The sequence below is a fragment of the Zonotrichia leucophrys genome, chromosome 4A (genome assembly GCF_028769735.1).
Source record: "Zonotrichia leucophrys gambelii isolate GWCS_2022_RI chromosome 4A, RI_Zleu_2.0, whole genome shotgun sequence".
In the NCBI taxonomy this organism is placed as follows: domain Eukaryota; kingdom Metazoa; phylum Chordata; class Aves; order Passeriformes; family Passerellidae; genus Zonotrichia; species Zonotrichia leucophrys.
In genome coordinates, this window is record NC_088174.1 from 2,267,622 (window position 1) to 2,283,181 (window position 15,560).

Sequence of the window (15,560 nt, forward strand, 5' to 3'; positions counted from 1 at the left end):
GCAGAAAATCGTGAAAATAAGGCCCTGTAAGGAGAAGAGGCGAGGGAACTAATGGGAAAACATCTTGTTGCATTAAGGGCTGTGTTAAAGGTTTACAGCATCGTCTCCAGACAAGTCCACTGATACTCCTGAACCCTCATCGATCCACAGGTCAAACCAGGAAGGAAAAATATCAATTTCAGAAAATATCACTGGCTGAGATACAATAAACCTTCCCTGTTCCTATGCACAGGTAAATAGAGAGACCTTTCCACGTGAGAGAGGAACCTGCCAGAGAGCTTGGCTGTACCTACAAAATCCCTGACCTGTCCCCATCTGTAACACTCACAGGCTGATACAAGGAATTAGGGAGATGTCCTACATAACTGCTTTAATTAATTTGTGAAATTTTGCACCCTTCCTGGAGGCGGGCGACGTGGCCCTCTGTGCTCCCTCGGATTGCCACCGCTCTCAATTTTATTTTTATCCCGAGTTTGATATGAATCAGGCTTTGCAAAAGACAAAACAACCCACTGTAATCATCCAGCATGCCAATTAAACTAAAAGATACCCTGGAAATTAAAATTAAATGCCATATCTATGAAAAGCAGCAGACAGCTTCCTCAGAAACAACAAAAAAATCCCATTTTATAGGAACACGACCGTGGCAGCCCCAAATCAGCGCTGAAGCACTTCTGTAACTTACTGCCACCCTTCACATCTGCATACTGGAGGTCTTCATCAAACTGGGTATGTTTTTGCACGTTTATCATCAAGATTTATTGAAGTTGATTCCATAAATTTCATTGAGTTGTTCACTGCTGCTATTTGTTTCCAAGGCAACAAATGCACTTTGCCCAAGCTGCACAGTACATCACAATTGTTCAGGATTTGGGGGTCCCTGCCCCTGGAGCTGCACAGCACCAGCACCTCCCAATGCCAGCCTGGCAGTGCTGGCAATTAACAAATTTGGGGGGATTTCTGGAAAAAACAATCCCTATTAGGGGAGAAAAATGTCAAATGAAGCAGGCAGGGAGCAGGGTGCTGGCGAGAAGGTGGGATTTGTGCAAAGCCCCCGCTCCCATCTCATTTACACCTCGGATAGCTGGAGGTTGAGAAATCCATTCGCAGGTTCAGGAGGAGTTGGAAGGTTCTTTCTGCACAAAATAATGACAAGAAGTCGCCTCTTTGTCATCATTGTGGAGAAAGGGACAACAGAAGTGGTGAGGGGAATGGAGAGGAGGAGGATTTACAAACACTGCACAAGCAGCTCCCCATCAGCAGCACCCAGAGGCACAGAGAACTTGCAGGCAACCTTGGAAAAGTTTGGCTTGGGATAAGAAAAACCAAGCACCAACTGAAAGGAAGCATTGCTGCCCAATTTCCTGCAATTTGAAAAGTGGCATCACTGCTGTCCTGGCCCCACCAGTGCTGGAAAAGCTCAGGAGCACCTCTCCCTCTGCACCACAGCACAAGGCACAGTGCTAACCCACACAGGACCACCAGAACATCTCGTGAATAAGTGGCAGTGACAGAGGCAACCTCAGCTGCAGGAAGGCAAAATTCAAATGCAGCAGACCAAGGCAAAGCAGGTTCTGCTCCTGGGGACTCCTCTGGGAAAAGCCTCCCACAAAAAGCCATTCCATCAGCATTTCTAAAAACAAAACCAATCTTGGACACAGCGATGATGTTTCAACAGGACACAGCATTTTTCCAAAGATAATGAAGATATTTTTGTTTATCTGTCATAAGCAAATATCCACCACTGAAAGAAGGGGTGGCTGCCAAACTCAGCACACCAGGGCTGGCTGGTACTGACTGAACTGGAAACTTCATGGTGTGAGTCAGGGAAACCTGAAAACCATTCAGCTTCCAAACCAGAGTACTGTGCAGATGCAGAGGAGACAGCCCCAATTATCCAGAGCACAGGAAGCTGCAATCCCTTCCCTTTTCCCCCTTTTTTTTTAAACAAAATTGCTTTGTTGGGTAGCACATTCCCTTGGATTCCCAGAGCGATCAAAAAAGACAGCATCCCCGATGACAAAAGCCACTCGTTTTTCTGCTTTCAGCCTCAGAAACGTTAAAGGATTGTTTGCTTTCTAAGTGCAAGTCCACATTTAAGAGGAATAAAGAATTTCTCTGGCAGGCTGGATCAATGATGCAGCAAGCCAAGCATGCGACCTCCCGCAGGGAGCCTGGGTCCGGCGCTCCTGGAAACAATAAAATAACCTCACCCTGCTCCTGATCGACTGCATGATGTGGGGAAGGGGGGGAAAACTTACTCCTGACCCTCAGTGGGGGAAAGGGGGGGAAAACTTACTCCTGACCCTCGAGGCAAGGAGCCACCCCCTTCTGAATGAACCGATGGCTTTCATTAACACTGCTAGCATCATTTCATCCCCTTCTCCCCTTGGTCAGGCTGGCAGCCAGGATGCCAGCCCTGCTCTCAGAGCCGTGGCACTGGCTGCAGCCCATGGATTGCCCTCTTCTTCCAGGAATGATGTTGGAAACAGACGGTCCTTGCAGTCGGGCGACGGCTGAAGAACATCCCACGCCGCCGAAAACATTGAATGTAAGGATATTCTCCAGCCAGCAGCACAAAAGCAGGGAAGGGTATAAATAGCCTTTGAGGAGGATGTATAAATAGCTGTAGGTAACATTTGTATGCTATAAAAACCCTTCATTTTTGGCCCAGCTTTGCAAGAGTGAGTTTCCTCTCGCAGCACTTTGGAGACCGGCTTCCCCTCGCCTTGCAGGCAGCACAGCAGGGAGAGAGCAGGGACTGCTCTGAATCCACAACTGCAGCCCTTGGAAAATGCTGGGAGTGAATTTCCCTGGCTGTTTGAGAGACCCTATCAAGGCCTATCCTAATAGGAGACCAAAAATTGGATAGCTCCAGGCTGGGGGAGCAGTGTGGTGCCAGCAGCATCTGCACATCAGGCCACCCCTCTGTGTCCCTCCACCTGCCTGGGCCATTCTTACCAACCAGCAGAGGATATCAAGGCCTATCCTAACAGGAGACCAAAAATTGGATATATTGGGCTAGATCCTTCTGCAGGTGGCAGGCATGGGGCAGTGTGGGGCTGGAGGGGGATGTGATTTTCATGTGCCTTCCTCTGCCATAAAACCCAAGTGATTACATGGTCACACACACATCTCAAGCTCTCCCTCTCCAAACAAGTCCTATCTGTCAAAGTGGGAATGGGGAAAGTGCAGTGACAGCAGCATCTGCACATCACACCACCCCTCTACATTCCTCCACCTGCCTGGGCCATTCTTACCAACCAGCAGAGGATACAAATGCTCTTTAAAAGGCCGTATTTCCCTCCCAGGCTATTTGCTGGCAGGGCAGCCTGTGGTTCACACAGCCAAAGCAACGGGAATTTCACATTCTGACCGGCTCAGCTCGGCTGTCCCCCCTCCTGTACCACAGCATCAAAGATGCTCCAGCCCAACCCCATCGCTCTCCACACACCCGGAGCCGTGTCCTGGCACATCCCCCCAGCCCCGATCGCAGCTCACACCCCTCCCCAAGCCCCGCGGAGGCCGGGCAGGGCGCAGCCCCCTCCGCTGCCTCCCCGGGGAGCGGGGCTGCGCAGCAAGGCTCGGCATGAGCGCTGAGCGCTGGCACCGCTCGCCCACCCCCGGCAGCGGCTCCCCGCGGCGTGCAGGTGGCTCCTTTCATTGCTGATTGCTCCTCAGCCTTCCTTCCCTCGGGCTGGCACCGTGCCTGGGGCAAACTCTGCAGCGAGCGGGTCACCCACGGAACAGCCGCTCCAGGGATGCGCCTGGGATCGGCTGTGCCCCGGGTCACCCCATGGAGGATGGGACACACCATGCAGGATGGGTCACACCACGGAGGATGGGTCACCCCATGGAGGATGGGTCACCCCATGGAGGATGGGACACCCCATGGACACCCCATGGAGGATGGGACACACCATGGAGGATGGGACACACCATGGAGGATGGGTCACCCCATGGAGAATGGGTCACCCCATGGAGGATAGGACACCCCATGGAGGATGGGACACACCATGCAGGATGGGTCACACCAGAGGATGGATCACCCCACGAAGGATGGGTCACACCATGGAGATTGGGACACCCCATGGAGGATGGGACACCCCATGGACACTCCATGGAGGATGGGACACACCATGGAGGATGGGACACACCATGGAGAATGGGGCACTCCATGGAGATTGGGACACCCCATGGACCCTCCATGGAGGATGGGACACCCCATGGAGGATGGGACACACCATGCAGGATGGGTCACACCAGAGGATGGATCACCCCACGAAGGATGGGTCACACCATGGAGATTGGGACACCCCATGGAGGATGGGACACCCCATGGACACTCCATGGAGGATGGGACACACCATGGAGGATGGGATACCCCATGGAGATTGGGACACCCCATGGAGGATGGGACACACCATGTGGGATGGGACACACCATGGAGGATGGGACACCCCACAGAGGATGGGTCACACCATGGAGGATGGGACACCCCATGGACAACCCCATGGAGGATGGATCACCCCATGGAGGATGGGACACCCCACAGATGATGGGACACCCCATGGAGGATGGGACACCCCACAGAGGATGGGATCACCCCACGGAGACTGGGACACTCCATGGAGGATGGGACACCCCATGGACAACCCCATGGAAGAAATGGATCACTCCAGGGAGGAGGGCACCCCAAGATGATGGGACACCCCACAGCAGATGGGTCACCCTACAGAGGATGGAACACCAGGTCCCAAATGCTTCTCCCCTCATCAATGTCATGCCCCCCAGCTAAAAGCTGGCACAGCACGAGAGCTGCAGAGTGGAGGTATTAGAAAAAAATCCCTGTTGAGTTTGTCCACCAATTCATTGATGGCAAAATGTTGTGTCAGAACATGCTGGTTTCAGCAGAAATCACACCAGGAATGTCTCAGAAACCCCAACATCCAGAGCAGGTCACAGCATCATCTGCCAGGCACAGAGACCTGGGTCAGGACCCTGCTGTGTCCACTTCCCACCAAGCATCTCCCAGACTTCCAGGGGCAAAGCCCAGGGAGCAAAATCACTGGACCAAAACCTTAAAAGGTTGTGGAACAAAAAACCATGCAAGGCTGTGGAGAAAAACCTTCCAAGGGTGTGGAGCAAAAACTATGCACAGTTGCGGACCAAAAACCATGCAAGGGTGTGCAGCAATACCTTCCAAGGTTGTGGAGCAAAAACCATCCAAGGTTGTGGAGCACCACAAAAAGGCCCAAGTGTGTGGACAAGCCTCTACAAAGCTAAATACCCAGCCTGTCAAATCCACAGCTCCACAGGCTGGTAACAGCAGCTCTCCCAGTTCCCTGTTCTTCACTAAAGCTGGGAAGCACAGGACCCCACTGCAGCATCCCAGCACCCTCCAGACCAGGCAGGCAGTTTGGGTAGTTTGGGCTTTTTTAACTTTGCCCAAACCCTGCTTTAGTTCATTTTGGGCACAGGGTGTTTCCCAGCCTGGATCTGACCCTTCAGCTGAAGCTCCATGAGTGCCTGCACCAGCAGGGACTGTGAGTATTTGTGGGAGAATGAAGGAGCTCATTCAGGGCTTTGGTGAGATGAAAGGAAAAACCTTAATTAAAATAAGTTTTAAAGCCCATGCAGATTTTTTTTTCTCTTATTCAGATTAGCAGCCATGCTAAGATTCCACTCAGACTCCAAAGGTGCTGCTTCCCTTCTGCTACTGTAAGACACCACACCCCACACCAACCTCAGAAAATAGAAATAGGGGGGAAAGCACATCTGACAGTAACTAAAATTACACAGACTTCTCCAAGAATGCAAAGTAATGCCCTTATTTTGTAAAAAACTCATGACAAAAAACTTATTTTGTAAAAAGCTCATGACAAGCACTGCTGGGAGCACACCACTACTCACAGAGGGTCCGAGCAGCTTTTCTTCTTCATGGAACCATGGAATGGTTGGGGTGGGAATGGACCTTGAAGCCCCTCCAGTGCCACCCCTGCCATGGCAGGGACATCTCCCACTGTCCCAGGGTGTCCCAATGTCCAGCCTGGCCTTGGGCACTGCCAGGGATCCGGGGGCAGCCACAGCTGCTCTGGGCACCCTGTGCCAGGGCCTCACACCCTCACAGGAAAAAGAGCCAGGTTCACACAAGGTTTGGATGACAAGGACACTCATTGATTCCCCTGTGGGTTCTCCAGAGCCAGCAGACACTGACAGGAGCAGCCTGATCGAGCAACTCCAACCACCCAGGCATGGAATTCTCCTCTCAGCCTAGGGAGCTCTGTCCCAGGGCAAAGGCAGAGGTGGGGCAAGGACACATGGCCACAACAGGCTGATTTTAAAGGAAAATCCCAAAGCCACAGAAGCTCTGCATGTTCACAACACTCACAACTGATCCTGGCAGAGACAGAGCAATGAGTGATCAACAGCGCATGAGAAATGCAATTTAACTTTGCAGTCCCCCAATCCCTGCCTCTGCTTCCACCACTGTTTGTGATCCCCAGGCATCCCCCAGCGCCTCCAGGAGTGAATTTTTTGAGGAACATCTGCAGAATTACAGCAACAATCTCACACAAACATGTTTTACAACGAGGAGCAAGCACACAGAGAGTCTCTCCCTACCATAATTCCAACTAACAAAACTGAACCAAAGATAACAAAAATCCTTTGTGCTCAGAGGTTTCTGCAGCAACACCAGTCCTGACCTTCCAGTCACCCATCTGCCCTCCAGCCCCAGAGTACAGGGTTTGGATGCTTGCTGTGGTAGGGAAGAGGAAAAACAGCATTTCCAGGCAAACCTTTTGACAGATATTTCTTCTCAACTCCACAGCAGCCCGAGCTGGGGCATTACCTGTATTGCATCCCAGGTATCATCAGTTTGATATTGAGATTGCTTAAAGAAAAAGAAAAACCAAATTGATTTCTTGGGAGGATAAACTCGCAGCTAAAGGGAAAAACTACAATTACACTTTTCAGCCATGAAAAGTAAATCAGATGGTGCTGAAATCCCAGCAGAAAACACAGATTAATTAAAGTCTGCACTTTCTAAATCTGTTATTCAACTAAACACAGCTGTTAAAAAAATGATGCCTTTGCTGTAATTTCCATGTACATTCATACCACCGAAATACTGCAAAAAACATTATTAAGTGTGTTCAGTGGCTGCTCGAGTTGAACAGGAAAAGAAAGCACACACATATCTTGAATTATGACAAGGACTGCTTTCTTTAGAAGAAAAAAAAATTTTACTTGGGAGCTCAAACGCTGCCTCCATGGATGGGCTGGGATTTATTGCAGTGGGAGGAGAGCAGGACTGGGACCCTGGGGTGGAGCAAGGCAGCAGCATCTCAGCAGGGTGGGTGCTCAGGGTGCTCCCTCCTCCTGCATCACCAGGGGCATCCATCAGCCAGATCCCAGCTCTCCTTCTGGTGCAAACCCACTTGTGCTTCCAAGTGCTTTTGGCCATCTGTCCGTCACAGCAGCGCTTCCCAATTGCACTGATTTCATTAACCCTAATATATTTTAAGATCTTGCACAGATTAAAAAAAAAACCCCAACCCACCATCAGTTATTCTGCAGGGCCTCATCTAAAAGCCCATCAAGGCGAGGAGAGGCTGGTGCTGACCCTGTGGATCCAGCTCTGCTTCCACGCTTTATTTATCAATTATTCATCAGGAGACAGCGCAGTTACCAACGCAGGGAAATCCTACAGGACACATGTCCTGGTCCCCCTGCACATCCCAGTCCCTGCCAGGCTCTGGGGGACCTGGCAGGGTGAGGAAGAGCCCAGAGATGGCAGAGCCCAGAGCTGGCAGAGCACAGCCACAGTGCCACCCTGCCAGGTGGGGACAACCCAACACGCCCCAATGAAAGCTTCCCTTCCTTTCTTTCCAAGTCACCATCAAGGCTCAAAATGGAGAAACTGGGATTTCAGTGGGACCTCAGAGGCACTCTGCAACTCAGCCCAGCCATGAGAAACTTCCATCCCAGCCCACCAGAGCTGTGCGTCCCCTATGGAGGGGAAAGCAGCACCTGAACCTCAGCTCCTCTGCAAGGGGAGAAGGCCTGGGAGAGCCTTGCTGCCTCCCAGTCCTCTGAAATCATTCCAGCTTGAAATATAATTATGATGATCTAATACAGTCATATATTAATGTTGGCAAGAGCTCCCTGCCTTAATACCAGCCCGGAAAGCTTCTGTAATGCAGACCTGGGAGGTGACAGCAGTGCCACCAACACCTCCCCACACACACAGGCACTGGCACCAGGGGGACCCATCTGAGACCCTGGAGAGGACAAACCCAGCAGCACCCAGGGCTCTGTGTGACACCAGCCACCATTATGGGCACCCAGGGCTCTGTGAGACACAGCCACCCCTGTGGGCACCCCACAGCACCCCTGGCCCAGCAGGGAGAGCACCCAGCCACCACTACCCCCAAGTGAGGCCCTGTTTGCATTCAACCTCAACAGAAATCACCATCTCTTCATTCCCCTGCATTCCTTTTTGTTCTTTTTATGTTGTTTTGGTTTAGTTTTAAGTTTTTGGGGTTTTTTTTGAGGAATGCAGAATTGGATGGCAAAAACGTACATTCAAATGTAAGGAGGCTGTGAAGAAAACCATTCTCAAATCCAGGGAAGGCCCCGGTGTCCTCCCAGACAAGGAATGTGTTGTGTCGCAGACATCCTTTATGGAAAATCCTGTCCTTAGGATTTTTCCTCCTGAGAAGCTGAGAAGCCTCAGGAACAAAATGTAAACAATGATTATCTGCTGCTGTGGAATGCAACAGGTGCATCTGGGATTGGTCTCATGTGGTTGTTTCTAATGAATGGCCAATCAGAGTCAGCTGGCTCCATACAGAGCCTGAGCCACAAACCTTTGTTATCATTTCTTTCTGTTCTTAGCTTAGTTGGCCTTCTGATGAGATCCTTTTCTTCTATTCTTTTAGTATAGTTTTAATGTAATATATATAATAAAATAATAAATCAGCCTCATGAAACATGGAGTCAGATCCTCATCTCTTCCCCAATCCAAGAACCCCTGTGAACACCGTCACGTTGAACAACCTGGGCCAAGCAACTCCTCCACAGATCTACAGAAAAAGACACTTTTCAGGAGGTTTCACTGTTGCTGGCATGAAACACCTCACTGCACCTACTCATTACTACCTTTTTACCTAATCTACCCAACCCCATCAGTGTGCACCTTCTGGGAGTTCCCAAAATATGATCAACTTGGAGAAAAACCAATGAAAACCGAGGAACTTTTGGTAAAAAAGAGGAGCTGCATTTTTAAGGGATGAGCAAGATGCACTGGTAGCAAAGTACTTCCTATAATCTTCCATTACAGGGTGAAGGTTTTAATAAAGTGCAATAAAAAAAGCTCACATTTTGATCTTTTCCCAGAGCTAGACATGGTTTAATTAGCTTGATCTCATTATGTAAACTGGAGAGGAAAAAAGAACACCATTAATGCAATATCCCACTGGCAAATGAGACAACCTTGACATCAACTATGATATTTTCTTGGAGAACTCTCCCCTGCCTTTGATGCAGCTTCCACACCTCTTCCCCATCACCACATCCTCATCATCCCACCTTTTCCAGCTGCCCTGCTCAATCCAGTGGCATTTCTTGGTTTGTGCTTTCCCCCAAGCAGCCTGGAAAATGCTATTAGGGGGAAAAAAAAATAAAATAAAAATCCAGCTAGATGCTGCCTTGGTTGTATTTAGCCCGAGATCACTCAGCATGCTCTTTAGAAAAGATCAACTGGAACTAAACGTTGCCATAATATAACTCCATCTGTTAAAGTACATACTTTTGTAATAACACATTCAGAATTCAATGAGAAAAGCCAGAATTACAAACAAGGTGTCCATAATGAGCCTCAATATAATTATTAAAGCAGATAAAGTAAACCTGGGTTTCAATACAAGGAAGTTATTTGGACCTTAATGATAATGAAAAGTAAAAAAGCATCTGTAATTTCTGCTGAAATGTATTTCAGAAAGTCAACTAAGTGCACGTCACTTTGTTAAGACTATTCTTATTATTGTGTTTGCACTGACAGCAAAATGCTTCTTAGTTCCAGCTCCTGGGATATATAAAAATATGATTAGAGCACTATAACAATACAACAATGGATTAATTTGCCCAAGCATTACATTTGGATCTGAAAGACTTTGATAATTTATTTTACCAACTGAAAGGTGGTTATTTTGGGATCCTGGCTCAGAACTAAGTAGTTCAGTGCAGCATTTTGAATTTTTTTTTTTTGTTATATTCCAGCACTGGCAGCACTGGGAGGTTCCAGTCATTTTCTCCTGTTTGCCTGTAACCCTGAGCTTTTGTGCCAAGCCTTATCCTGGGATTTAGCCTACTCCAAAGGGCACCACACACCCCACAGCCTGCAAAACAACCAGGCAGTGCTGATTGATCTGGTAAAAGTGCCACCCAAGGAACAGAAAATGATGGGTTTGGGGATGCTGAACAATCTTACCTACAACAGGCAAGGAGAGTACAGAGAACTAACCCATGTTGAACACTGAAGGTAACAAAGATGGACCAAAAGTTGTTGGGAAGTCTGGCCTGGAGGGCAGATGATATAAAGGAAAATAATGAACTCATCTGCTGAGTGTCAAGCAGAGCCATGCTCTACAATGGCAAGATTAGCATGGAGTAATCACAGATTATCAGCAAATCCAGGTGCTCCCTCTCAAATGAGAAGGTGATTAGGAAGAAGTTGGCATTTTGGCCAAAACCAGGGACCAGAACCATGTTTTCCCAACAAAGTAAAGGCCCCAGGAGCTCAGCTATGGAGCTGTTCCAAAAGAAGTGGGTCTGCAGAGGCAGGAACAGAACACAAGCCAGAAATACCCAACACCATCCCACAGCACAGACAGGATGAGCTCTGACCCCAGGCTCTTAAATCAGGGAATCACAGGATCATTTCAGCAGGAAAACCCCTCTGAGATGATCCAGTCCAGCACTGCCAAGGCCACCATCACCCATGTCCCCAAGGACCACATCCATGGGGTTTTTACATCCTGACAGTGATGGGGACTCCACCTCTGCCCTGGGCAGCTGTGCCAGGCCTGGACAAACCTTTCCATGAAGAAATTGTCCTTAACATCCCCTCTGAGCCTGCCCTGGCCAGCCTGAGGCCATTCCTTCTCCTCCTGTCCCTGGGAGCAGAGCCCAAAGGTGCCCCCTGAGCCTCCTTTTCTCCAGGCTGAGCCCCTTTCCCAGCTCTGGATTATTGTTTCAGGAATATCCTCAACTCTTAGGCAATCAGATTTGTCCTGTAGCAAATTGCTCAAATCTTGCATGAGACTTTCTTTTTATCCTAAAGGAGATTTTTAGGAAGACTGAAATTTCCCTGCTCTTCATCTTCCTCCCTAACTCTAATTGTTTTGCAGTTAACTTTTATGCTTAGTTTTTGGTTTTACAAACTAAAATTTGGTCAAGTATAACATGTCATGTGCCCTTTTGTCACTTGAGGAGTAAAACAGACCAAATTTTCCTTTTTCTTTTTTTTTTTCCCCAGAAGAAAGAAAAAACAGTAATGGGGTCAGGGCTCAGTGACATGGCTCTTTAAAAGTGCCAGTGAAGTTTTCTGGAAGGTCTCGTTCTGCAAGTTTTAATTAAAGTCATAAAGCTTATAAATGCTCTGTGTCAGATTTTCTTCCCTGGAGAGCTGGGGGCAGAAGCTGCTGGGTGAGGATTACAACCAGGATCAGCAATTGGCCTCTCCAAATGGGCACCAGGCAAGGATGGGAAGGAAAAACCTGGAATTTTGTGAGCATTTGAGCAGCCTGAAATGCTGAAATGCTGAAATTCCATCATCATCATCTGGATTTTGTGAGGGGTTTGTCCCCTCCCTAGCCTACAGCAAGCCAGACAGTGGGATAGCATGGATTTGGGAAAAGAGGAGGAGGATAAAGGGCAAATGGAGGCTGGTCTGGCTCCTCAGAGTCATCTGAAAACTTTCCCTGCCCTGATTTCCATATGGAACCACGTGAGCTTCCCATTCATTCCTATCAGTGCCGTGGCAGATTTGGATGATTGCCCAATGCTAGTGCTTGCCAGAAATCCCAAACATCTCAGGGGTGATTCATCTGAGCCTTGACAGCTCTGGAGCTGGGCTGGGGTGGGGGGAGACCCAAAAACCCAAATACCAAAGGATGGAGGGATCTCAAATCCTCCTGGAGCCACAAACAGAGCAAAACTCTATTCCACAGCTGTTCCATCAGGAACTGGAGTGACAGGACAAAGAGCAATGAGTTCAAACTGGAAATTTAGGTTAAATATGAGATGGAAACTCTTCCCTGTGAGGGTGGGCAGGCCCTGGCACAGGGCGCCCAGGGATGCTGTGGCTGCCCCTGGATCTCTGAAAATTTTTAAGGACAAGGCTTGGAGGAGCCTGGGACAGTGGAAGGTGTCCCTGTCCATGGCACAGGATGAGCTTTAAGGTCCCCTCTGACCCAAACCACCCCATGGCTCAACCCTGGCAAAGCCCTTCCCTCTTGATGCTGTTTGAGTCTTGTTTATACAGAGCTCGCTCATCCAAAGAGTTCACAACTGGAGAACAAGGGAGGCTTTGTACCTCCTTGCTCTGCTATGTTAAAAATTGATTTAGCATAATGGTTTCAAAGAGATTCAAATCCAATTTTGTAAATCAAAGCAGGAACTGTACTGACTCATTCCACAGCAGAAAGGAACCTGCTGAATTCTGGAAACGACAGTGGCAGCCCTGAGCCTCTGCTCACACACACACACACTCAAAAAGTGATGAACCAAACAAACCCACAGTTTAATAAGCTGCTTTTTGTTGACAGCATCTGCTCTCCACATCTCTAAGAAGGGATTTTAGAACGTCAGAATGGTTTGGGTTGGAAGGGACCATAAAGATCATCTGGTTCCAATTCCCTTGACACGGGCATGGACAACTGCACTAGACCAGGTTGTTCCATGCTAAATCATCATCAACATTATAATTTCCAGAACTTTTCCAGATGATTTTCATCTGGAGAAGAAGAGCAGAAGAAGCTGTGGTCGGCCACAGCTCCTCAGGTAGCATCATCCAGCTGTCCTGCTCATTGTGGAGCACTCATGGCTGACCCAACATGAGATCCTTTCTCCTCCAAACATTTCTCATCATTCAGGAGTCAGCTTTGCATTATTCAGTTCTATAAATGGCTTTCAGCATTAAACCTCATTTACAAAAAAAAACCACCAACCTGTAAACAAACACAAATGGGCAAAATAAGATAAACTGAGATAAAACAAATGCGCTCTCTGCACATGTTCTAAGAACTCCAACATACAAACTACCTCCTTCAAGGAAAACACATTCCCTTTAATATCCTGGATATGCAGAAATAGCTGTAAAGCAAAAAAAGCACACGTTCAGAATCATTTACAGTGAGTACCTTTGATGGTGATGGCAGCTCTTGAAGCAAACACAGGCAGAGCTGACAGAGCCTGATTCCAGGCAGGACAGAGATGTTCTGCTGGCTGCAGACAGCCCTGCACTCATTAGATCTTTGAAACAAATTCTGCCTCATTTCTTACAAGCAGTACAGAAATCCTATCACTAATTCACATATAAACAAGCAATCTGAGCTTTAAAGAGCACCTGAACCCTGCACAGGTACAGGAGGAATTGTGGATATTCCAGCTCAAGTACTTACACAGATAAGGTGGGGTTTGGTGGGGTCATTTAATTTTGTTTTCTTTTAGCGAGAAGATATTGACATTTTCCCTGGCTTTCTTTTCAATTCAACACTTAACCTTGTTTATGCTACTGATTTCTCACCTAAATCAAGATCTCTGTGCTACTACACAGAAATATTTTGTGTTTATCCTCAGTTCCCCAGCTCTACCAAATCTGTTCTACAAAATCCCCATGGAAAGCTAAGGGCTTGTCCCAGGGACACATTTAGGGGGATGTGGAGCCAGAGAAGGAGGAGGTGTGGAGGAAGGCCTCATGTCACAGATATTATCCCAGTGATGTTTTAGAGCTGGGAGCAACAGGGAGGAGGCAGTGACAAATTTCCCATTGAGAGGAGTGAGATAAAGAAATTCCTACAGAGAATGGCACACCTGGGGCTGCAAAAACAGCAGGGCCAAGCCCAGATCCCAGACAAAACTCTGAGAATGTTTGAGACAAACTGGGTGAAGTCTTCACTCATCCTCTTTTCTTCTGGGGTCACTCCAAGCCCCCACCACAGCAGGCACCAGGCACTGGGGACTTTGAGCCCCCTGGACAAATCCCTCTTTCCCTGGGATGGGGAGCCCATCCCAGCCCCACAGGGACAGGGACAGCATCCCAAGCACAGCAAATCTGCCAACTCTGCCTGTGGGCCAGCCCCTGCAACCAGAGCCATCCTCAGGAGCTGCACTGGTGTGGCTCAGATATGGATTAGGGAAGGGGAAAAGGAAGGAAGAAACTGTTCCTCCTTCTCCCGCTGACATGTGAACCAAATACAAACATCCCTTAATTAGCAACACCCTCCAAATCCCTGGCAGCTGCAGTTTTGATGGGCATTTCATCTAATCCAGCAATTCTTTGCATGGAAAACAACCACCTTAGCCCCACTTGCAGGATTTATGGATTTCCATGGATTTCTGGGGGTGCTGAGTTAACTCCTGATGCTTCCAGCACCAGTCACAGCCCTGAGACATTCCCAGGGGACACCTGAAGTGCCTCAGCTCCAGCCAGGCCTTCCAGCCCAACCCCAGAAATCCCTGACTGGGACAGATCACACCAGCACAGCCAGAAAAAAAACTTTTCTTTTTTCCCTTTGAAAAACTGTGAGGAATATTTTGGAAATGCACCCATCTCTCCTCTGCTCTGTCACCATCATCATCATCATCATGAAGAACCTTCAGTGATCAGCAGCAGCTCTCACCTCACAAGGTTTTTGTCCCTTCTGTTGCTTTTATCTCACATAAAGTGAGAGGACAAATGGGGGGCTCTCATTTCAAGGAGAAAAGGATCTTTCCCAATTTCCATGCCCATGGGAAGGCTCATCCTGGGAGAACAGCTGGGGATCCTGGCTGCTCCTCACAGACCCAGGAACAGGTTCTGTACTGAGAGCCGGCCTGCAGCACGGGATTAATGCAAATGAGGAAAATGAATATTTAAATAAAACATTTATTAAGGACAGATTAACTCTGTCAATCACGGCTGACTTTTGTTTTGCTGCGTGCGCGTTCGGAGCGGCTGCACAAAAACCAGTTTTGGTTTTTCCAGGGTATATTTAGCTCTGTATTTAGAAGTGCAGCATCCTCCAAGATTTTTTTTTTTTATTATTAAAAATGAAGTGCATTTCCTTGTGCAAAGGAGTACAAATTGCTACTTAAACTTTCTTCTATTGTCTATTTGCCTGCAATTTCCACCTCATTTAGAGCCTTTTTGTGTCTGCCCTTTTGTTTAGTTTTTACCTTTGACGTTCTCTTAATTTCTCTTCAGAGATACCTGACACCTTTACATTAAACTCACAATACCCATAATTCGGGAGTTTTTGGAGAAAGGCTGCTCAGCAGCAGCAGCAGCTCCC

At 48.2% G+C, this 15,560-nt stretch overlaps 1 protein-coding gene across 1 annotated transcript in view; it reads right to left on the reverse strand.

Moving 5' to 3' along the window:
* Window positions 1–15,560, reverse strand: part of NEXMIF (neurite extension and migration factor) — a 167,899-nt gene that overhangs the window by 56,098 nt on the left and 96,241 nt on the right. The gene's annotated exons all lie outside the window — the stretch shown is intronic.